This window comes from Rhodnius prolixus, unplaced genomic scaffold, assembly GCF_049639745.1.
Source record: "Rhodnius prolixus isolate KJV_2025 unplaced genomic scaffold, Rpr scaffold_3, whole genome shotgun sequence".
Lineage (NCBI taxonomy): Eukaryota > Metazoa > Arthropoda > Insecta > Hemiptera > Reduviidae > Rhodnius > Rhodnius prolixus.
The window spans coordinates 39,711,138-39,735,960 of NW_027411603.1; the positions used below are offsets into that span (position 1 = coordinate 39,711,138).

At 32.1% G+C, this 24,823-nt stretch overlaps 1 protein-coding gene and 1 long non-coding RNA gene across 6 annotated transcripts in view; one reads left to right on the forward strand and one right to left on the reverse strand.

Moving 5' to 3' along the window:
• Positions 1–24,823, reverse strand: part of LOC141452675 (neuropeptide F receptor-like) — a 290,310-nt gene that overhangs the window by 254,418 nt on the left and 11,069 nt on the right. The gene's annotated exons all lie outside the window — the stretch shown is intronic.
• On the forward strand, positions 17,374–22,929 carry LOC141453070 (uncharacterized). Of its 5 annotated transcripts, none has more exons than XR_012457761.1 (5): positions 17,377–17,764; positions 17,963–18,141; positions 18,235–18,357; positions 22,313–22,385; positions 22,471–22,926. It is a non-coding gene; the product is annotated as an uncharacterized lncRNA (long non-coding RNA). The 5 variants fall into 5 exon arrangements; XR_012457763.1 differs by having other exon boundaries at positions 17,443–17,764; positions 18,235–18,409; positions 22,471–22,929; XR_012457764.1 differs by lacking the exon at positions 22,313–22,385 and having other exon boundaries at positions 17,374–17,764; positions 18,235–18,409; positions 22,471–22,927.

The window sequence follows — 24,823 nt, forward strand, 5'->3', positions numbered from 1 at the left end:
ACTGTCTTATTGTAAATCATCTTTTACACTTATTGCTAGAAAGATCTGCATGAATTCTTTTCGATTACAAAGAGGATTGATTTATCTCAAGGCTCACTGAGAAGAACGTAAGAGCTAACGCTATTCTTAAACCAAGTTTAGCTCTTCTTAGAAATATTTTCCGTCGAAATATATGTGGTATTACGACCGAATAATATTGTAATAAGGACCCCTTACTAGTGAACCGTCACATGGAGAATTAGGGGTATGTACATTTTTAAATTGCTTAGAGTTCCTAGCAAGAAAACCTAATATTCTATATTCCTTACTTATACTTAAATCTTTTCGACAAGAAAAAAATAAATCACAGTTGCAATCTGAGTGTGGGAGAGATCTGTGACCAAAAACAAGAATAATAAGTGTTTATTTATTTGAGACCAGCCGCTCACATCAATGAACAGTTTATTCTTAGCTTTAGCTCTTTAAACAATTGTTGCTCTGACAAAAGATGAAGAAGCATATTATAAGAGGCTGCCAGCTTTTAATCAAGTTTATTGTAGTGGTGATAACTAGTGATAATCGCCAAGTGATAACTTTCTACTTTACTAGTGATAAATAAAAAGGGTTACAATCAGCCATTTCGCTTGGAGAGTCTAACGGAAACACTCCACACCTGGCTAACGCTCTTCGTAAGTTTTTTACTTAATTGAAACTTCCTTTAGAGCTAAAACAATTAACTTTTACGTGCTAGTGCTGTCATAGTGAGGTGGGTGCTAGCTAAATATTCTGCACCAGGTCAAACCTAAATGAATTAGTACCCTAATACTATTTACAATCTTATTTAGCACTTTTTCCAGTCTGTAGCATCGGTTGTATTTTTTATAATAACACTAGTAACAAGTTTCTTTTAAAACTTTTTGATTTTTGTAATTAAGTGATTGCCGCAGTAGTATGTGAGCATTTGGTTAGTGATACTGGTTGATTCCCATCCACGCAGCTAACGCCGACATTTCCAGCACAAAGGAGCTTTGCCCAAACATTTGTTCTCCGATAGAATATAGGAACTACAATTCTAAGTTCGAAGAAGAAAGCAGAAATGTAGCCGTACAATGGATTCCAGCCATCTAGATGGAATTAAGCCGTAGGAAGAAGTGGGCTGAAATGAGTGAGACACAAATCTTCCTTGCCATGAGCACTGCATGTAACTTGGTCTGTGCTGGAAACAGAAGTTAGCCGGCAAATAACAAAGTTAGCGGAATGAAAGCGATGAGAGCTACGTTTAGACTCCTGTAGACGAAATCCCGAGTGGTTTGCCCAGAAAAACCTTAAGAGATTTTAGCTACTGACTCGCTATGATCTCTAGGTATCGAGAGTGACCCAGTGAGTGTTTGGATGCAGACGCTGTCAGATAGAAATGATTTATATTGACACACTACGATAGATTAAAGAATTGGTAACTCCTCTAAAAATAAAAATTAAAAAAAGTTCATGTTGCTTCCATTGTAAGGTTATTCATTTTGTAGAGAAATAGAGCTTTTACACAGTATTCCAGAAAAAAAGTCATTCCCATTTTTAAAAAAATCTCCATTATATGTATTACTTAAGAATCATCTTACGCAATACGAAGTATTGTAAGAACAGCCATCTGCATCAGTAATTTCTTTTGTATAGCAATAGTCCAACTTTTTATTGGCAATCCTAAAGATTTTGAATAATTCATTTCATTAAGGAAGAAAGTTAATAAAGAAAAGACAGAGAAGAAGCTTCTAACCAAATTGGAAATATGTTATAGAAATCTCAAATAAATTCACTATTTAATTGGTTGTTTTGGACCTAGAAAAGATACACTGTTGAAATGAGGAAATATTAAATAGTTTTTGGTTAAGGCAGAGAAGTGCTAAGAAATGTATATCTGCATAAAACAATTTTAATCTTTTAGTGGTAAAATGAAAATTAAATCTAGACAATAATTTAGCAATTGTTTAACTTGCCCAATGTAGGAGCTTTTTGGAAATCAATAGTTCATCCACAAAACTATTGATCCGCACGTTGAGTTCAACAGAATCATCCTTAATAATATACAGGGTGTTCAGCATAAGACTACGGTAACTTCGGGAGGCGATTCTGGGCATCATTTGCAACAAAAAATTCCATATAAACTATGGCTCGATTCGGCTCCGTTTTATAAATATTTTTAATTTTATGTTTTGTCAAGGTGTTACTACTTTTTAGCAAAACGTTGTCTATATTTCTCAAACTATTAAAGCTAAAACAATTTCAATCAACTCATTAGAAAGAAGGTTAAATTTCCTTTTAAATAAGCTAATTTATGTTTCAAAATAATAATATCAAGTATTTCACTTTGTGGCCCAAACATAAGAAATAGCAAGTTTCTAATTTTTTCCAAAAACTTTGACTTCATTTTTCTCAAAAACATTTTATATGAAAAAACCGTGCACTATTCAGGAAAAACATCTACATACGATCACCTTTCGAACGGTATACAATAATTGGGGTTATGTAAAAAATTGATGCAGAAATCTGTGATTAATTGCAAAAAAGTAGGCCTCAAAACAGCGTCGGCATTATGAAAGGAATTCACCTACCATAAGAATATAACAGATCTTTTTCTTCTTTTTATTTTATTTTATTATTTATAATGTAATTTATATATTTTTGAATATAGTTCTTAAATAAATTAATTATTAAATTACACGTTTGCGAAAATTCGTACTGGATTTGATGATTCTGATCTGTTATATTCTTATGGTAGGTGAATTCCTTTCATAATGCCGACGCTGTTTTGAGGCCTACTTTTTTTGCAATTAATCACAGATTTCTGCGTCAATTTTTAACATAACCCCAATTATTGTATACCGTTCGAAAGGTGATCGTATGTAGATGTTTTTCCTGAATAGTGCACGGTTTTTTCATATAAAATGTTTTTGAGAAAAATGAAGTCAAAGTTTTTGGAAAAAATTAGAAACTTGCTATTTCTTATGTTTGGGCCACAAAGTGAAATACTTAATATTATTATTTTGAAACATAAATTAGCTTATTTAAAAGGAAATTTAACCTTCTTTCTAATGAGCTGAATGAACTTTCTTTAGCTGTAATAGTTTGTGAAATATAGACAACTGTTTGCTAAAAAGTAGTAGTACCTTGAAAAAACATAAAATTAAAAATATCTACAAAACGGAGCCAAATCGAGCCATAGTTTATATGGAATTTTTTGTTGCAAATGATGCCCAGAATCGCCTCCCGAAGTTACCGTAGTCTTATGCTGAACACCCTGTATAGTAACAAAAAAAATATATATATGTTAAAAATAAACTCATTTATTTTTAACTTTCATAATTCTATTATATTTATCACGAAGAGGTTGTATTTTACTTTTATATTTATTATGTTTTGTTATTTTATAAATAAATGAACCAGAACTGAACTCTCTTTGTAATAGGTACATGTACCTTTTCACAAATTAATTAATTAATGTACCAACAGTGAATATATTGTTAACTGAATAATAATTTTAAAAAAGGTGAACAGCTGTAACTAATTTCTCTTCATTTATTCCATTTCAAAGTGTCAAGAACTAAAAAAATTGTTCTGTTTAAGATTTCAAAACAATTTACTTGTAGTTCACTTCTAGGATAGTAAATCTTGACAGGCAGAATTTATCTTCGATATCTCATGTATGACCGAAAAACTTATTTAATGAGAATACAATGCAAAAATGGGGGGAAAAAAATTATAAAAACTTATATAGTTATATTTTATACTTAATTTTACAAAATAAGCTATTCACATTTATGCTACCATTACTATTGTACAGGACTGATTGCTTGTGGGCGATCCATTTTTTTGGCCAGGATGAAAATCCTTAAGGTAAAAATCCTCACAGAGAATATAAAGCTTTGACGGGACATAAGGACAGCTTTTTATCTAGAAATCGAAAGGTAATAGCCAATTTTTCTTATTCTTAGTTCAATCTACTTTCTAGTAAAAAGTGGAAAGTTTTTTTTTTCAAAAAGAGAGAGATTCACTTCATAGTATTGAGTTTGGTAATTTGGAATCTCTTCTTCTACTAATAATGTAATATAGTTTCATCTTCACTTAAAAATTTATTATTTTCAAAATAACTGTTTATGGGATTATTCTTGGAGGTTCTAAGGCAGAGAGAGGTTACCAAAAGTGCCTTATTCAAATTTCTCTTATTATTATTAAATAAAATACAAGACCTTGACTAGGAATCGAACCCAGTACCATCACCACAATATATTATTATTATTTTTTATTATTATTATTTTATTGAGAAATCATATATATACATAGGCAAAGTAGATTTAAAAAATAAATAAAGCAATGGCAAAGCCGTCTGCTTGAGTGCACTGCTTACATATAAATTAAAAAATACGAAATATTCCATAAAATAAATAAAGTAAATTAATATAAAATTAAAATAAAATAAAGTAAATTAATATAAAATTAAAATAAAATAAAGTAAATTAATATAAAATTAAAATAAAATAAAGTAAATTAATATAAAATTAAAATAAAATAAAGTAAATTAATATAAAATTAAAATAAAATAAAGTAAATTAATATAAAATTTAAATAAAATAAAGTAAATTAATATAAAATTTAAATAAAATAAAGTAAATTAATATAAAATTAAAATAAAATAAAGTAAATTAATATAAAATTTAAATAAAATAAAGTAAATTAATATAAAATTAAAATAAAATAAAGTAAATTAATATAAAATTAAAATAAAATAAAGTAAATTAATATAAAATTAAAATAAAATAAAGTAAATTAATATAAAATTTAAATAAAATAAAGTAAATTAATATAAAATTTAAATAAAATAAAGTAAATTAATATAAAATTTAAATAAAATAAAGTAAATTAATATAAAATTTAAATAAAATAAAGTAAATTAATATAAAAGTTAAATAAAATGAACTAAATTAATAATTTCTTTGCATTCCACTGAGATATAAAGAACAATTTTATATTAAATCAAATTCAATCAAACGCAAAATAAAGAGTGGGAAAAAACAAAATGAACAGAATTACATATCGGAAATCCAGGAGTACCTTGCCTTCCAAGCATGGCGAGCGTAACGGATAATTGGACGAGGATCTGATTGGCCAGTTAAAGAAGAAATAATATCCTCTCTGGAGAGTGTACTCTTACGGAAATAAACAAGGCGAAATTCTCTTAACAAAGGACACTCTCCAAGAAAGTGATACACCTCCTCTCGCGTACCACAGTTACACAGAGAACACTTTTCCAAATCAGGGTCTCTGTCTATCCAAGGCCTATAATTTAAGTAGAGAAGTTCTCCCCTCAGCTTAAGAAACCAGCGCAATTCCAGGAATGTTAAACTTTCAGAAAACTCTGCCGTGGTGCTATGTCTGTATTCTGCGATTAAGTATCTGTACAGAACAAAACGCTCCGATTGAACCGCACGGTTCACACATTCCTCCAGATGAGACTCCTTAATACTTCTGGACAACAAATCCAGCTGGGCACGCCAACCATGCAAGGAATCCAAAGAGCCTTCAAAACTGAGGTTATTTGATTGGAAGAGAGTAAGCCAATGCTTGTACCAATAGGTTTTCTTTTCAATTATTTTAAGAGCAACTATTCTAGGAAGTCTGTGTGCAGGAAGAGATAATACCTTAAGGCAATACTTTACATGGAGATTGAATGTATAAACTTCCAGCGGTTCCAAACAAAACTCTATGGACAGAAGGTAGTTTGGGGTAGCGGACGGTAAAGCAAATAATTTCTTTATAAAATATCTTTGAAACTTTTCCAGTACCTCAAACGCACGAAACCCCCAGACCTGAGCGCCATAACACACAATAGCTCGAGAGACAGCTCTGAAAGCCTGGAACTTAGCCTGCAATGGTACATTTCCACTTATAATAAAGTTGTTCCAAATTCTATTTAAACCCTGTTTTGCCAAAGAGACTTTTCCCTCAAGGTGAGACCCAAAGGCTAGGCGGGGCGTAAGAATAACACCGAGGTATTTATATCTGTTTACAATATCAATTTTCTGACCTTTAAAATACCATTTTTCCGCAGAGGCAAATCTCCCGCCTTTCCGGAAAACCATAACTTTTGACTTCGATAGATTAACCGTCAAATTCCATTGATCACAATATGCTTCTAGAATTCTTATATTTCTTTGAAGGGTATGTGGATTGTCAGTTAACAAAACAAGATCATCCGCGTAACGCAAGATGTTTATCTTCTTATTTCCGACCAACACACCTCCCTCCAAAAGCGACGGAAGATCATCAACAAACAGGGAAAATAAAATTGGGCTCAGCAAACAACCCTGTCTCACCCCAGAACCCACCCCAAAGAATTCCGAAATCGAAGATGCGTCGCGGACGGAACAGGCAGCAAAGGAGTATAACTTCTTCAAAATGCCCACGAACCTTGAAGAAACGCCCAAATTAAATAATTTAAGAAATAAAGAAGTATGTTCTACCGTATCAAATGCCGCCTTTAGATCAACAAAGAAGCAGTAGACCTTAGACCCTTTTTCTAAAAGCTTAAGGTTAATTAAGTTTGTTAAGACAAAAATATTATCAATTGCGGAATATCCCCTTCTAAAACCCGCTTGGAATTCAGTTAAAAGATCATTTTGTACCACAAATTGTTCCAAACGGCGGAGCAAGAGAGAGGTGAATATTTTAGCCATGGAGTTCAAACAGGAAATTCCCCTATAATTAACAACATCATTGACATCGCCATGCTTATAAAGCGGGAAAATAATTGATCTACCGAACGACGGAGGAACATCTCCTTGATCTAAAATATAATTAAAGAAAGCTAAAAGTCTCTCCATAAACGCAGAAGAAGCAAACATGTAGAATTCATAGGGTATGCGATCAGGTCCGGGAGCTCTATTGCGCTTAAGATTAGATATAGATAAAGAAAGCTCATCAAACGAGAAAGGGCAGTCCAAGGTAGGAGAAAAAATTAAAGGTTCTGCGTAGAGAGAAAGTGAAAGAACTGGAGGGTTGAGAAGAGATTTAAAATGGCCTACTAGTTGATCGATGGATATATCACCTCCGAGCACGTAGCTTTTTCTACGAAAGCGGTTTACTAAGTTCCAAAACTGTTTGGAGTCCGTTGCAGCTTTAAAAAGTTCTAAAAATGACGAAAAATATTCTTTTTTCTGTGTGTCACAGACTGTAACATACTCTTTTTTGGCTTTCATATAAGCTACTTTTGCAATCAAAGAATCAGTTTTCCGAAATAGATTAAGGCATCTGAATGACTTTTTCCTTGCTACCAGACAACGGTAATTAAACCAGGGTTTTTTTTGAAAAGACTTAATTATAGAGTGAACAGGAGGTGGGGAGGGGCAAGCCTGTCTAATACAATCAGTAAGTGTATCTGCATAAACTTGATTAAAAGGAATATGATTTAATGAACCAAGGGCCGAATCCAGATTATTACAGTACACATCTTTATTACAATCTTTCCAAACCAGTTGAGGAATTAGAGGTAATGAGGTAGTATTTGATTCAACGTGGAGTTTAATAGTAAGGGAAAGCGGAAAATGATCTGAGAAAGTTTCATTGAGAATAGCGAAATGCTCAATAAAAGGTAAAAAATCAAAGGGCACACAACAAAGGTCGTTTACCGAACAACCCATGGGACCCACAAAGGTGAATTCACCACGACAATCACCTGGAAGGCGGCCGTTCAGTATTACAAAGTCATTATCGTTACAAAAATCAATAAATTTAATGCCATTTTTATTAATTACCTCATCTTTAGAAATTCTAGAGAGTGAACATTGAGGATTATTAGGAAATAAATCCTCTGAGAGAAGCTGAGAGTCACCAATCCGTACATTAAAATCTCCCAAAACAATAACATTCCTAGCTGCATCCAACTCAAAGGATTCAACAAGCTTGAAGAAATCCTCCTCCCACTTAATAGGATTCAAGTAAACCGGAAGAAGCGAGATAATGACATCAGTTTGTTTTAGACAGACAGCAGGATAACCAGCGAATGTAGAAATAACTAAATTATTAAGAGATCGTCTTACTGCAATAAGTTTACCTCCACTGGCTCGACCATGCTTGGAAGTTCTGACTGCTGATTCCCATTCCAACTTATAATCTGGAAAATAGTTACTAAAATAATTGAAAGAATTCTCCATTACAAATGTTTCCAGTAGAAGAAATATATCAAACCCTCTTAAAAAATTCAAAAAATTAACACTATAATTATTAATCTTGGAATTCAAGCCCGAAATATTATAACAAATAATAGAAACAGAATTAATAACAGAACTAAAAGAATCCTTCTTGCAGGCGGCGAATTGATTTCAGGATGACCCTGGGTGTGGATGAGAGCTGTCTTTATGAGAACGGCGAGAGGTTTGTTGACCAACTCACAGGAAGTAGTCTTTAGCCAAGGAATTCGTACGCAGGGCGGAAATAAAGTCAGTAAGATCATTCTTCACCAGTTTATTTAGTTTTTGAGTACCATCTTCATCAGAGCAACGCAAACCCATACGATTACACCAACTGAATTTCAAATTTTCCACCAACAAATAGCTTGAACGAAGTTTTACATTAAGATGACAGTTGAGTCTCAGAATTTCTCTTCGAATTAAGATAAGTTTACTCCGTTTCTTTCTGGTGACCTCAGGAAGATCTTGGTGAATAATAAAGCCCGTGCCTCGCAATAACTTCGTTGAATTAAGAATTTTAAATTTGTCTTGAGGGCGAGTGAACGACACCAACAAAGGCGTATTAGCATTGCTCAAGTGACCAAGAGGAAGACATTAAAATGCTCACATGAAACTTCAACCTTCAAAATGTCATGACAAAATTCGTTGACCGCCAATTTCAGATCCCCTTGAGGGGAATAATTAATTCCTTTAAATATTAAGTTATTTCGACGGGCCGCAATCTCCAAGTCCTCTAACTTAGACTCAGCCTTATCGTGAACTGATTTCAAAGCTTCTATTTCTACCTTTAGGGCGGCATTTTCATCTTTAAGCAAACTTATTTCATTTTTAAGCGATACAAAATCTTCTTTGGTAGCAAGAGGAGCCAATTTCGCGTCTAACAAATTAGACAGCACCTCCTCCATCACTGAAATTAACCGAGGGCTACTCATGCCCACTTCCCCATAGTCTGGCATTTTTTCACAAGTACGTCCAGAATCACCCAATCCTTCAGAACCAGAAGTTGAAAACTTATTACTACTGAGTATAAAGACCTAAAATCAAAATTTCAATCTCAAAATTGAAAAACGATCATTCGGTGGACACTGGGCTGGTCGTAGACTTTTTGTTGACAAATTCTTTCACTGTTTTAATAAAGAGTGAACGTAGTACTTAAAATTATTTTTATTATTGACTGGAGAAAAAGAAGTGACCTTGATCTATATAACGCAGAATAGTTCAATAATCAGTAAATAATACCAAGCAGATCAGTCTTTGAACTTAGTGACGAATAGTAATGACTGTGAGAGGGGCCCCTGTCTCTTCTCTTTCCTTTGAAACTGAATTACCTCCAAACTGCACAATAATCTTCCCCTTCGCCCCACTTTCTGATTAGTAATTTACGTCACTTGAAAATACCTGTACTTGTATTCCTATTCCACCTTTATATAAAGTTATTTTAATTAATTAAACAAAAATGGCTCGATGAAAATTGTTGAAAATTCGCAAAACAATCAAAGGCACTTAAAACTCGGTTTCTGCAAATTTTTTAATTTAAACCAACACTTAAAACCACACTTTTTTAAAAAAAAATTACAGACATTAAACACACGATGTGCAGTGTACCACAGTCCAACTCGCCACAATATATCTAGCTTAATGTATCCGATGTATCCTTGTACCCACTCCTTGCTGACTAATTTAAAAAAAGGATATGATTGAAATTATATATTGAAGCAAACATTAATTATATCTTAGCTTTGCAGGCCTCGCCTATAGTGGTGCCTTAGAGAAAGGGCAAAAAGAAGTTTATTCTAATAAATTTGAAAGAACTAAGTTCGGCAAAAAAAACAGCTAAAACTAAACAAAAAAAAAATGAACAAATTACTTGAAATAATGATAAACTAAAAGTAAACATCACACCTAGAAATTATGCGATATTTTAACGTCATGGTAAAAAATTGTTGAACTACATAGTTATATAGTTTGGGTGGAAAAAAAGTACAACTGATAAGAGGAAAACTATAAATCCAAGAACTTGATGTATACAGGAGTGTGTGTGTTGAACATTAAACTAATGGCAGAGCTAGCGGAATGAAAAACATGAAATAGGATGTCCAACCTCCATCTAAAAGAAAATATAGTTCAGCTTTTAATTGTAGCTACTAGTACTATAATATAGTATTTATTACAATGTGCTTACAATGGTTGTAATATATCAACCTTCAAGATTTCCTTTGCCACTTTTTTCAACGGTCGCTTGTAAGACAAATGAATTTTAGGACGTCATTAAAATGGGTGTATTGTCTGTGTGGATGTTTTTTATTTACATTCATTTTACTAGAGATCAAGCTGAAAACAGGTCACACAGTAACATTTTGTTTGCAGTATATTAAATATCAAAATGAACTTCTGGATTGAATTTAATAAATCGGTAGCACCTTTAAAGGTTCATAAGTTCTTAATGAAATATGTTATGGACAAAATATAGTTACTCTCAATACATTGTTTGATTATTTATAACAAAAGAGATACAGAGTGATTGACTCGACATGTTTTTTAACTGGGCTAAAAAGCTATTCTACCAAGTGGTAAAATAAACTCTGGTCAAAGGCAAGGAGGCCCCAATATTTTACTAGAAACTGTAATTAGTGGATTGTCAATTAACTTCATTGGCGATTAGTAATAATAGAATGGCAAAATTGAGAGTTTATGCAGCCGATATTGTGGCAAAACTTCAAATCTAATGTGATCCAACTGAATATCTAAGAATAAGCTAAATAATAAGTCTATCTTCAGCCGCATTCAACCGCTCCGGGATTTGAATTACAACTTAGTGTTGCTTTAATATTATTTAAATTGTATACATACAAATATATAAAACAACTTTTGAATGGCTAACTAATTAAACACCTTTCCTGACCATTTATTCTAATGATATTTTTAGTTAATATTCTTGCAATATTATGTAAACATAAACATTACCTAACAAGAATGCGGCCATCACCATATCAATTTAAGTTCATTAGATAACTCATGTTTGCACAGCTGACATAAACATGCTAAGACAATATGCGAAGTTTTGATTTGAATTCTCAGTTAGGAAAGCCAGGTCGTCTACACAACGTAGAGTGAAAATCAGAATTATCTTTGAGTAAAACATCCTTGGAGCCAAATCAAAGATTCCTTGAAAATAATGACCCAATCTGAAACGGTTATTTTATTTAAGCCATTTTGTCTGAATAAAATTCTGCTGAAAAGCTGCACAACATATTAAAACTTTTGTTTTCAAGTGATTCAAACCTTTAATAAGTGAAAATTATAGGCATGCTTATTCTATCCAAACGAGCATAGTTATTGAAGTTTATGAAGTGATTTTGCAGTAACATTTTAAATTTCTCTCTATCCAAGAAATCTGTACAATTTAAAAGTAACAAAAGAAAATGCAAAAAATATTATTTGATTCAGCAAGAACATGAAGGAAGATTGAAACCGCTTAAAATTTATTATTTTTGTCCAGACAAGAACAATAGAAATGTAAGCACTGCGGTAATACTTTTCATTTTACCTCTGCAATTGGACTTAGTTTGATATACTGTGCACCCCGAGTTTCTGAAATATTACATCTGAGGCACAATTGTTAATGACTGCTATTTCCTTTCTCCAATGAAAGTATTAAAATTAAATTCAGCTCTGAACGAAGAGGACGAGACACACATTATGCAGAAGCTCCTTGAGGCCTATTCAATGAATATTCTAGAGTGGCCTGGTTACGAACAAGAAGATAACAGAATCAAGGAGGGAAATTGGTATGTAAACGAACTCTATGTTAATGTAAATGATTAGGTTCTTTCAATAAGCAAAGAAGTCATATACCTTGGAGTGTGATTATCAGAAAACAGCACCAATGGAGGAGTCTTTTAAATAAAATAAATGGTTCAATTAAGCACCCCATCTTTTAAGAAAATTGAAGGTCCTGTTTTCGAAATCTCAAAAACTAAAAAATCTATTCAGTGAATTGGTACATTCGGTTGAATAATTTTGACCGAAACGCTTTTCATATTTTTTAATTAGAAGTCAAAACGAAATTTTAATGGAAAACTTGACATCAAAAAATTTAGTACGGTTACATTACTTTCTTTTTACTAGGAAAAATTTTAAAAAATCTCTCGTCTACTATTTTTTCAGGCTTGATAGGAATTTGGAAGACATTTCCAAAAAAAAACAGTTTTCTATTGATTTCGGCCATGAAATTAAAATGAATTACTAGAGTTCGTGGTAAATTCAAAATGCAAATTTCCAGTCTGTCTTTTTTATTTTTTCTCAGTTTTATTACATTTAATTTAAGTACGAAGTGTTTCTGTCCACTCTGAAACCATTTTCAGCCTTTTATTTGGGATCTTATGTTTCTAATTTATTTTGTGATTATTTTCCTTGGTCTTAATTTTTTTCCCCAAAGTTTAAGTTTAGATTTTCAGTGTCGCTCACCATTTACAACTAACTCTTAGGCTCATCTTAGATCCGTAGATGAAAAATCAAAGTGGGTTTATTATTGTTATTAATAATTGCCACATAATTGTGCTAATTTTTATCGAGCATAAGAAATCTTTTGCTAGGTAAAGAAAACTAAAATTTAATTAAACTATGATAGTTGGCCTCGTTCAAAAAGTAAATTTTTTCAGCGTAATTGGCCGATGAAAATTATCCATGGTAGGTGGAGGCCCAATAAAACCCAATGGAACCAGATTGTTGGTGTAATATTACGGTCATTGATATTAATTACCACTATTGTTGCAGTTTCATGGTGGTGTAATTTAATTACCAAGAAAAAACGTATTCAAATTCCTAACAAGCTCTTTGTGTAAATTATTATCAATAAATTATTATTTTTTCAATAAAAAAAATTATATTACCATAGTGCACAGATTGTAATTTGATATTACGTTTTGTTAAAGTAAGATAATTAAATGAAAATGTAGTAATTAATGAAGAATAACTGTTTATATAGCTCATATGAAACTATGTCGTTTACACATTTTGCTGGAATGATATTTCAGCAACAAATTTTACGACCCCAATTAGTGGGTAATTAAGTAAGTAAATAAAAAATGTTGCTTGGGTAAAGCGATGAAAGGTTTACATATTTCCTTTTCTTTTTATTACCGTGAATATTAGCTTTTTATTATATTACTATGTTTTAAATACTTTAATACTATAAAGCAATGAATTGCTTTCTCAGTTCATATTTTCAATAGTCTGGAAGTGCATAAGATAGTAACTTAGTCAAGAGACCCGTTTTAGCAGCCAGATAATTGTTCAGTCTATCAATAAATAAAAAATATATAATTTAGAAAGATTTAACCGATTAACAGTAGCAAAAAAATAAACATCCACTTGAAACTCTGCGCTCATTATCTACTAGGGTACTGCAAACTACATTAGATTAATTTATAATTCGAGTCGACAGCGATCAGGATAAATTTAGGAGGGTTCTCATAGAGAGATGCTACCAATCTTCCAGGGAGCCTGGACTCTTTGTTACCCACATAGACCTCAAGGCTTTTGCGTTCTACTCTGCTCAAAACTAAGAACCATCCTTGTCGTTCAATTGTACTTTCTGCATCATTTACTCGCAAGACTGTGTCGCTTCTTTAATGACACTTTATTAAAAGTCGAGGACAATCTAAAATGCTGCTTGCCAGTACTGAACGCTTACTTTACTGCCATCATATCAGCTTTAAAGTGGTCTGCTATTGTCTTGCTTCGATGTCTTTCTCTTCCAAGTGGTAAGCTTTTTTCCTAATTCGTTGATAGAAGCTTCACTAACGCTTACTGGCATTTCTGAGAAGGACTCTTCAGGAAAGCTATCTTTAAGGCTTATTTATTTATTTCTGTTGTTGTCAGTTACACAGGTTGAGCTAACAAAAGCTGTACAAACTTTTGAATCTTTCAAATATATATTAGAAATCCTTTACAGACTTCTTGGACGACGCTCCAAATTACCCATTGAACACAAACGATTAATATACAATACTATCCTCAAACCAATGTGGACTTACGGACTAGAGCTGTGGGGTTCAGCCAAACCTACAAACATACGGACAGTACAGACATTTCAATCAAAAGTACTTCGACAGATAGCTGACGCTCCTTTCTACGTGTCTAACCTCACTCTACACAACGACCTCAACATCTCCTTCATACACCAATTAGCCAAGACTAAATATCAAAAATTCCATAGTGCTCTCTCCACTTGCTCCAATCCTCTAGTACAGTCTCTCGCCTCCTCTGACATTCCTGACAATCCTCCTCGCCGACTGAATCGCCAGTGGCCCAGCGACTTCCTCGCAGTCTGAAGGCCTAAAATTAATATCCTGTAGAAAGTGCTGCCGCTGGGCAGTTTCTTTCCTCCTGCCTTTCACGCCTCTATACTTCTATCTCCCTATCTACTTATTGTATAGTGAATTATACAGATTGTAAATAACAAAATAAATTAAAAAAAATAAAAAAAATATTAGAAATCCGATTAAATACAAATATTCCTATCTGCTTTTAATATTGTTCATCAGCTAGTCATGCTTATTGTTCAATGAATTCATTTTTATTTTATATAAATTTATTTATTTTTAAATGAAGTGGACAGTGTTGAATAAAAAGAAATTTCCTCATTTTTGTAAAAAAAAAAAAAAAAAAAAATGCTTTGCTGTTAAAGAACGTGGTTCTTTTCCAAAATAGTTTTACCAAAGAGCAAAGAAGGAGTAAATTTAAAGACCTCCGTTGAATTCAAATATATTGTGAAATGGGGAGACTTTTTTCAATTACCTCCTAAATTTACTGAAACAGGTCTACGGTGTCCACTATATGTACATTTTGTTATGTTTTTTAGAGAACAGATAGGATGGGTGAGTGAATAAAAAACAAGTGCCCAGTTATTAAGTTACCAATTTGAAGGTAGAGAAAGTGGCCAATAATATTCTCATATTTCATAAATATTACAGAAGTTAAGGATGAAGATGAACGAAACCTTCCTCTTCTATTACAGTTTCTCCTCTGTGTATTCTCATTAACAAATAATTAAAATTTCCATCTTTCAGTATTATTTAAATCTTAGTCATCTGTATCTTTATCTTTGCGTTAATTTGAATTTCAAGTAATATGTATTCAGCTATTCAAATACTACAAACTTGAAAATAAGTATTATTACACTACACTGTATTCGTATTTCTAAAATTCTGTGTAAATTAAAGAGAGAAAGTTGATCTCAGTTCTATTACACATTTGTAATAAAATTTTTCACGCAATAAAGAAAATTACTAATTCTGAGATGGTTTTCCTTATTTTAAAAAAACCAATAAAACCAATACAGTTTATATTTTTTCACTTTTTGTAACCTCTTGTAAAAAGAATTTGTACTATCATCCATTTATTTTAATATTTTACCGAAAATACAAAATTATATTTTGAGGTTCTGTAAGTAATGAGTTTTTTTTTCCAGATTGGACTCTTTCGCTCTGAGTATTTGTTTATGTGTTGTGGGTGATCTTTCATCTGACAGTAAAAACCAAAAAAAGGAAAATTAAATATGTCGGTTAGTTTGCATATCACATTGAAATCAGTTAACCGAAATTTTCTTTTACTGAAAGAATATTCACTGTGAGATTTAGATTTTTTAAAAAATTGTTTCTGTGTATCTTTTAACTAGTTGCATAAATGTACAGATAGATCTATAAAGTTTGTAGGCCACTTTTTACTGGAAAACTCCTTCTCTTCAGTAGTTTTGAGGGAGTGGCTATAAATCTCTGATATTCTAAAAGAATGAGATAACCAATTGTTAAATTAAATTAAACTGTTTGCTTGTATTTGTAAAGTTAATGAAGTATTGATTTGATCAACTCAGGATTTCGCCAGGCCTTTAAATTTGAACATTAATACTAAGCCAGTTTATATTTGGTAGATCGTTGTTGCATGGGTGAAATGCCGAAAATGATTCTTCTTTTGTCTTCGCTTTGAAGTGCCAAAACTCGATGGAGAGAAGTAACACTTCTGATTAGTTTTCTTAAACTTAAGCTAGTTTTTTTAAAATGTAACCGAAGATTGTGCATTCATTAATTTCCAATAAAGTTTTATTTAAGCAAAATTTTGAAGGCAGATAAAATTAGCTCTCTTCTAAAATGATGGTCCACTATATTTTACGGTTCTAATAACTATTTTGGTAATAATTATTTTCAGAAATATGTAGACGAAATCGGATTTTGGAATCATTTTCTAGATACAATTTTATTTGAACTTGAATATAATGAGTGTTAGGTACATATACCACTTTGGTTTGAAATTCGTTCTCAGATACATAAATTCACTGCCATTTCAGGGAATTAGTAACCTTCTGTTCAATCACCAGCACCCTTTTATTTTAAATAACCTTTAAAAGCCAACAATCTGTTTAATAAAAATTATAATTTTCAATTTAAAATTAATTACATTAATTGCTAAAAGAATAATTGCAACCACTATCCGATATTGAATCTTTGAATTAATGGTATTTCAAAATTACTGGCCCACATGGTTTTAGGAATTTAGTTAGTTGAATAGAGAAGACTGTTGGTATAATTAGAGAGATGTTTGCAGTACAGATAGTTTGGCATGTACAACATAGCTCTAGCTGGTGACGGATAGTATTATGCTTTAAAGTAAATGTAAGCTTTCAGCAAAGTGATGATTGATGGACGAATCTATACATCCGGTGAATGTGATTAGAGGATATACATACCATTATTTTATTGGTCTTTAAAAGAATGAAAACATCATCACTCTCTGCTCTCAGCTAAGTAAAGTATCTGCACAATTAGTCTGAATGTAGAAATAATTCTAAAAATTGAGTGATGCTTCACTATTTTTTTTAATCAAGTTTTCTTTCTCTACATCACTTTTGTCATTTTAAATCAAAATGTTTGATTAAAAGGCAAATTACATTATTTTACAATCCAAGATTTTGTACACTTCACTGTAGGATCTTTATAGCAATTTATATTTATATAATTTGAGGAGCGTCGACAACTGAGACCGTGAGCAGTAAGAAGCTTCTAGGAAGAGAAATCTAAAGGCTATTAGATCGATTCAAAACCCGAGAACTCCACATGTATATCAGTAATCAGTAGAGTATCCAAGGTAACCAAATTTCTTTTTTTCCTCGCCAAAGTAAATAAGGCTGTGATATCAGTAAAATGATAGGCAAAGTAAAAAAAACAAAAAAACAGTACAATTCCTCCGAGTTGAATAAAGGGATTCAATAATGTATTTGTACCAAAAAATTACAACAATGTATTTAATATTCCCAGCAGAAATACATAAAACCAGCTGTCATTCAAAATAGCTCACCTTTTTTTTTATGTATGAATATAATGCTTTTATTTCTTTTCATGAGAGCGTATTTACCTTGGTTAGCCCCACAGGTGTTAGAATACGACTGAATCAGGCCTAGGATTTATGGTGCCCTCTCCTAGCGCTGTCACTGTTCATAACAGAGCCACCCTGGGCTTTGGATTTATTACCAGCGCTGTACATATCAAGAGGTAACCAGTTCGCTACACTAACGTGAAATAAGTGAATAAAAATTTCTTCGCTGACAAATCCCAACTACGTTATCCACGCTCCAGTGATAGTTTGTTAGTTACTAAAAATGAATTGTTTTAGCTAGAAAAGATTCAATAATTTTCATACTTTTTTTAATGATTAATAACAGTAATCATCCTTTATACTTTATATTTCAGATTTATGGCAACACCAGGAGCCACAGTACTACCAGCTGCTTAAGCTTTCTATGAAAAGTTGAATAGTTCAATATATAGCAACTAAAGTTAGTAATGTTTATTTGCATAAATGAACTAAGTTGTTGCATATTCTATCAACTTACTGTATAATAAAAATTGTACAGTATAAGAGCTAAAAAGTAATAAAAAATTTTTCGTTATTACTCTTATTGATATTTGAAACAGTATGTACAATAAAATGAGCAAAGTCACTGATTAAACATAGTTTTTAGATGGACAGTATTATTAAAATTTGATGGTTAACCTAATGAAGCAGGAATGCTAGCAGCCTCTGGCGCTTCAGACTGCAAAGAGGACTATTTGGGATCAGAGAAAAGGCTGACTGTAAGACTAGAGTATGTGTCAAATCATGTAATATTTGCTTAGGAAGTCAACTTTGAGATTCATGTAAATATTTGGCATTGAGATATTGTTCGTTTATACACAATAATACCCTATATTGTCTAGATCTTCTTATACTCATGTTGCTTATTTAAAAATTGAATTTTGGATATAAATGGTGAAATGGTGTAATACAATATATTTATGGTAATAATACTTATTCTTTTAACGAATGTAATTGAACATGAGTGAACAAAGACATCTCAAATATTTCCTATACACTTTTGTTGTTCTGTATTTAATAAATGCACTTGGGTAAAAACAACGTACTTAATTTGACAACAAATAAATTCCTTATTGTTAGATATTCCAAGCGAAAATCTGTGCGCTAATGAAATTATTTTCTACGATAGAGGTTTTCTGTATTATTTCTGTTTGTTTAATAATATGGAAGCAACTGTTTGCTGGAACAATAAACTTTATTTATGGTGTTAGTTCAGTTGAGGTAGTGTAGAATGGTATGCTTTGATCAATGCTTCATTCTTGGTAGAAAGCTTTCACGATGTTTTCATTAAATTGTAAACAGAAACTGCTTTTGCACAAATATCTCATTCAATCTTCATCTCCAATATGGTTGCTACATTTACGTAGCTCATACTCATCTTTTCAGGTTACACAAAAAGAAATTACACCATATTTCTTTTCTTTTATTTTCATTTTTATTAGTTACTCTTTTTTTTTTAGTTTAAACTATTTAAAATTTTCTAGTCTTAACATTAGGAGAGAGTGGTTGGTGCAGTGCTTAATGAGGACTGCTTAAGCGGAGAGCCGATAAAGGTGGATGTCTTTTCGTTCTCTTTAGCGCAAATGGTTCTTTCAACTACTTCTCACCGAACTGTCTTAAGCGGATTGCCAGACTGTTTGTAAGAGGATTTTCAGTTTTTTAAGAGTTCATTTAAATATCTCATTAGAAGCCATTTCAGTGATTTAGATCATTGTACTCCGAATCATCAATTAATATTATCATCTTATACTTAAATCATTAATTAGTAAGCTCAGTTTTGTAATTATTATGTCTAGTACTCGTATTAGTAACTCTTAGTGTATGCTTAGTTTAACTTAGTACTTGTACCTCCTTCGTACAATTGAAGTTGTTGCTGTTTGATAATAATATTATCATATTCTATGATCACTAAGAACCCATATGGCTGTCCCCAAGATGGAATTTCGCTAAGTCAAGAACAAAAGGGAATTTCAAGTCAGTGTGAATACTTTGACGGCTAATGTAGAGAGGTGCGTTAACGATAGCGCGTAGTATATTTTATTGGAGAGATTGTGTGCGACTGAGATAGGAGCGATTAGCTGTACCGTACATTTCAAGTCCTTGTGTCCAGATTGGGGCAAGTGGGGCTGAGTACAGTTAATTTTTTTGTCCGTAAGAGTCAATTTGGATCGTTTATTTAGTAGTCTTTTGATCATTCAATATCATGTCGCTTGATTCGAGTACGAAAGTTTCATGTGAAGCGAGGTAGAGTCCAAAATATCAAACTTTACCTGCGGGAGGGATGGGAACCTGGCTCAGTTTAGTTTGGAGAAGTACTAATTGTGAGTGAAGGTCATAACCTGTTGCACACTGTTGCATACAGTGTGATTTGGCCTGGTTGAACTAAATTCTTCATTTGCGAAAACAGGATTCAGGATATGAAGATGAGACTGGATAAATTGGATTGCATTTACCGGATCTGAATTATTGAACAGGTTGGCCGTATCATCGGCATACGAATAAATTGAATTGGTAATAGATGGATCAGCAGCCGCATACAGAGTGTAGAGAGATACTACATTGAAGCGAGAATACTTCTGCTTTGGATTGGGTAAATAGGAGAGGGGAAAGAATCTTGGTTAACTTGAAATAAGTGGTACGATAGGTAGAACTTAAGGATTATGTAGTACTTGCTGGGAAGGATAGATAAATCTGAGATTAATTTCCAATTTTTAGATGTTATTAAAGGTTACCCAACAAAATAATTTGTTTTGAATATTGACTTTCTAAACAATTCAACTTTTTTACCACATGTATTCGCGTTCAGTTAAAATGTTTTAGCCACATTTAATTAATAATCAATAAAGAATAAAGAATTTCTTTAAAACTTTACCAGCAAGTATAGCAAAGTGATTAACAGCATTAATTATTTAGTTAATATAGTTCCCTGTTCAAAATTTAATGTGGTATTTACTGCACACATTCACTTGCTAAACTTATTGATATAGGAAAGGATTAACCAAGCGCAAATTTGACTGACATGTTAAACTTTGTTGTATGAAGAACTTAATATAAGTATAAAGCGATATGTGGGATATATGTTATTCCTGGTTAACACTTTAATTTAGGCAAAAAAAAAAAAAAACTAAAATTGTCTGATCCCAGCCATTTTTTTAATCGCACTTTAAAATATTAATCAATTTTGTAATTCACTAATCTTCTAAAGAGTTTATGAAAAACGAAGAAAAAATAAAAGTTAACCACCTATCAAAATTGATCTCTACTAGTAAGTCCAAACAGTTTTCCAAAGCCCGTTATTCCAATTAAAATTAAGATTGCTACAGGATTTAAGTTAATCCTGTCAGGAATCCAATACAATTTTTTTTTTTTACGGTCGAACAATTGGACGTTTGTGAGGAATGTTATTAAATTCAAGCTCTACATTTCTGGATTATCTTGACAGTGAAATCGAGATATCTGATAATTCTATCAGGTGAGTTAGGTGCCCTTTCGTGCGATGGACGAGTACTTGAAATCGTCAGATTATCAAAAAACCTGCAAGCTTAAAAAAAAAAATGTATCTGAAAGAGAAGCATTATTGGCGTCAAGTATTAACTAAAATCCTGTCAATTAAATTTAATTATATCTCAATTAAAAATGAATAATACCCATTGTGTACGAGGGTCGTTTGAAAAGTCCGTGCAAAAATAAAAACTACTTAATTTTTTGGGGTAAACCTTTTTTATTTTTCAACATAGTCTCCTTTTAGGCTTATACACTTCGTCCAACGCTGCTCTAGTTTGTTGATCCCTTCCGAATAATAGGATTTGTCCAAGTCTGAAAAATAGCCATTCGTTTCTGCAATCACCTCCTCGTTTGAATAAAATCTTTTTCCCACCAACCATTTCTTCATATTGGGGAACAAATAGTAGTCCGAGGGAGCCAAGTCTGGAGAATAGGGGGGATGTGAAACGAGTTGGAACCCTATTTCCATTAATTTTGCGACCACAACTGCTGAGGTGTGAGCTGGTGCGTTGTCGTGATGGAAAAGGACTTTTTTGTGGGCCAATCGTGGGCGTTTTTCTTGCAGCTCGGTTTTCAAACGGTCCAATAACGATGAATAATATGCACCTGTAATAGTTTTACCCTTTTCCAGATAGTCGATGAGGATTATTCCTTGCGAATCCCAAAAGACAGTCGCCATAATCTTTCCGGCCGAAGGAACGGTCTTCGCCTTTTTTGGCGCAGATTCCCCCTTGGTAACCCATTGTTTAGATTGTTCTTTGGTCTCAGGAGTGTAGTGATGTATCCATGTTTCATCCACAGTGACGAAACGACGCTTAAAGTCCTGCGGATTCTTCTGGAACAGCTGCAAACCGTCCTTGCAACACTTCACACGATTTCGTTTTTGGTCAAGCGTGAGAAAATCACTCGACTTCCTCGATTCAAACGAATGCCAAACACAAAGAAATATACCGATCTGGCTGAAACTTGGTGCGTGTTCTTCCAAGTGATACTACTAACTAAACATCATCTCGATACGCGCCAGTAGTGCTATCTCTCTGACTTTGCACGGACTTTTCAAACGACCCTCGTAATACAGAACTCAATTACTTTTACTCAAGATTGACAGATGATAATAATAGTAATATTGAAATAACAATTAATTTAGTAAAGGACTGTTAAACTAAGTAATAAATTTGCAGGAAAGACATGATTATCTGTTGGATTATAAAATACAAGATTTATAATACAATCATTAGATCCGATCAGCTCAAGGTGGCTTTTCTTTAATTTATTGCATACGATTGGATATCTGCAAAGGTTTAAATATGCCTTTTAATTACTTCCACCTTTTTTTCAGTTTCCCTAACAACAATAAGAAGCAAGGTGATCATTTCAGAGATTCGGATTTGATAATTCTATGTGAATCCAAAGCCTTTACTCTTACTTAAAAAAAACAAAGAAAAAGAAAATTAAAACATGTAAGAAAGCAGAAAAAGGAATTAACATTAGATGGTAATTAATGCAAGTAAATAAGCAAGCCTCTACTGCTTTAAATGTACCCGTTTTTATGCAATCAAGAAATAAATAAGTAAAAGAAACTATGACATAAATAACCACTGAGTATAATAACGCTATTTCCTAACAGCTGGACAGAATTATTTTCCTTCAAATAATTTAGCTCTATTTAAATATTTCAATAGGATAAATATTGGAAACAATAAAGCACCCTGCTTCATATTTATGTTCAACATAGCAGAATAACTATAATTGATATTTGAATATTACCAACTTGGTATTCTCATTAGATTAGATTCCTTGGTGGTTGGCCAGAATGTCTTCTCTTCAACGTCTTAAGGGGTCTATTGTAGCCCATTTTAGTTAGATTACTCACTCCAATCCTGTCTGTTTAATTAGACTCAGTAGAAGCAAGATGTGAAAGAATTTCTTTTCGATCCCCGTAAAGACTTCTTGACACAATACATACATACTCTTATTTACTATTGGTCTTCTCGTACAAAGCTTTGATTTCTCTCACTACATGATGGAAACCATAGTTTTAATCTATTAATGAAATGACGCCTAATGAACTACCCACTAAAAAGAGAAGTCAACAACAGAATTATGTAGGATTTCGCCCTTTTTTGGAGCTACTTTCACGTTTACCATCTTGTTCGGATAAACAAATGATATATGGATGAACATGCACATATATCATCCACCCTACAGCTTGACAAATGAGTTTGAGTTAAGTTAAGTTACCTGAGCAATGTTTTACTTAAAAAAAACAAACTAGACATTATTGTTTGAATGCACAAATTTGAGATAATAATTTTGACAAGAAATTCTTTTAGTTTTAAAAATGCGAGTTTGCTTAAATTAATAAAAGATTGAATTATTAAGATTGAAGATCAATTAAGTTTTTTTTTTGAATAATTATCAAGAGTACGCTTAATTACTTTAACTGAAGATGAACTTTTATATTTAATTACCTAGTTGGCGATAATTAATACAATCATATAATTAAGTTCAATTAGAAAAAGTTTTTTTAGGAATATCGTTGAGTAACAAGTAACTCTATTGAATGCATATTCAAACTAGTTTGTTAATATTAACGTTAATGTAGTTTTCTTCAATTACATTGTTTTTATGTGTTATTCCCACAATGTTAAACATATATGTAATACAAAATAGATACGCATATTTTTAGTTGGTTATAAAACTAATTTACAATAAGTTCCCAATTAAAGGGTTAAATTAAATTAAAGTTTGACAATGAATGAATTATAATTACAAGTATTATTTATTTGTTACTAACTACGTAATTTGTGCTCACGTAAGACGAATTCAAGTCTGAAATTTCATTTTAACTCCGTAATTCAAATTACAACAGTGAGAGACCAACTCCAACTTTCCCTTTTTCTTTTTAATATGCGAGTGAATGTGATGATTATTTAGAATAAAGGTAAATCACAAGAATAATTTGGAATAAAGTTAAAATAAAATGCCTTTTTAATACTTACTATGATAATGAGATACATCTTTTATTATTCAAACAGAAATGGGTGATAAAAGGCCAGCACAAGGGGTCTGGGACATCTAATACATTCTAAAAAATATGATACTAGAAGTATGAATAAAATGTTGGGTGCTTGCTGATTTGTGTACCATTTGGCGTTTAATCAACCTTTACACTTAACTTTTAAAACTGTAATTTTTTGTTAAGGAGATTCAATTGTATAAGGATTTCTAAAAGTAAATTCATAGTATTATTAAATTTGTTGTTTACAAAAGGGAGTTATATTTCTAGAAGTAACTCACACGAAAACAATTCATTTAGATATGGGACATGCCCAAACCTGATTCTCGCTTAATTTAAAAATGTAAATAGTGGTTAATTGTCATTACACTTTCGGTAACAAAGTAACGTGTAAAAATAAGTCACAATTCAATTATAGTGGGCCATAAAAGTCAGTCACCAGAACTAAAATGTAATTGTGAAAAAATTCATACGATTTTCCGTCAGATGTATTGTAATTGACATTGTAATTTCTTTAAAACTTAGAATTGAGGCGGAAAGTGAATTACTTATTCAGAAAAGTGACATTTCTGCTCAACCAATTTTCTTGGACTTAGGAATTTTACTTATGTATTTAATTCCTGTAATGAGCGTCCGTATTTTACACGAAAATGTTAGAGCCATTTTCAAGTAA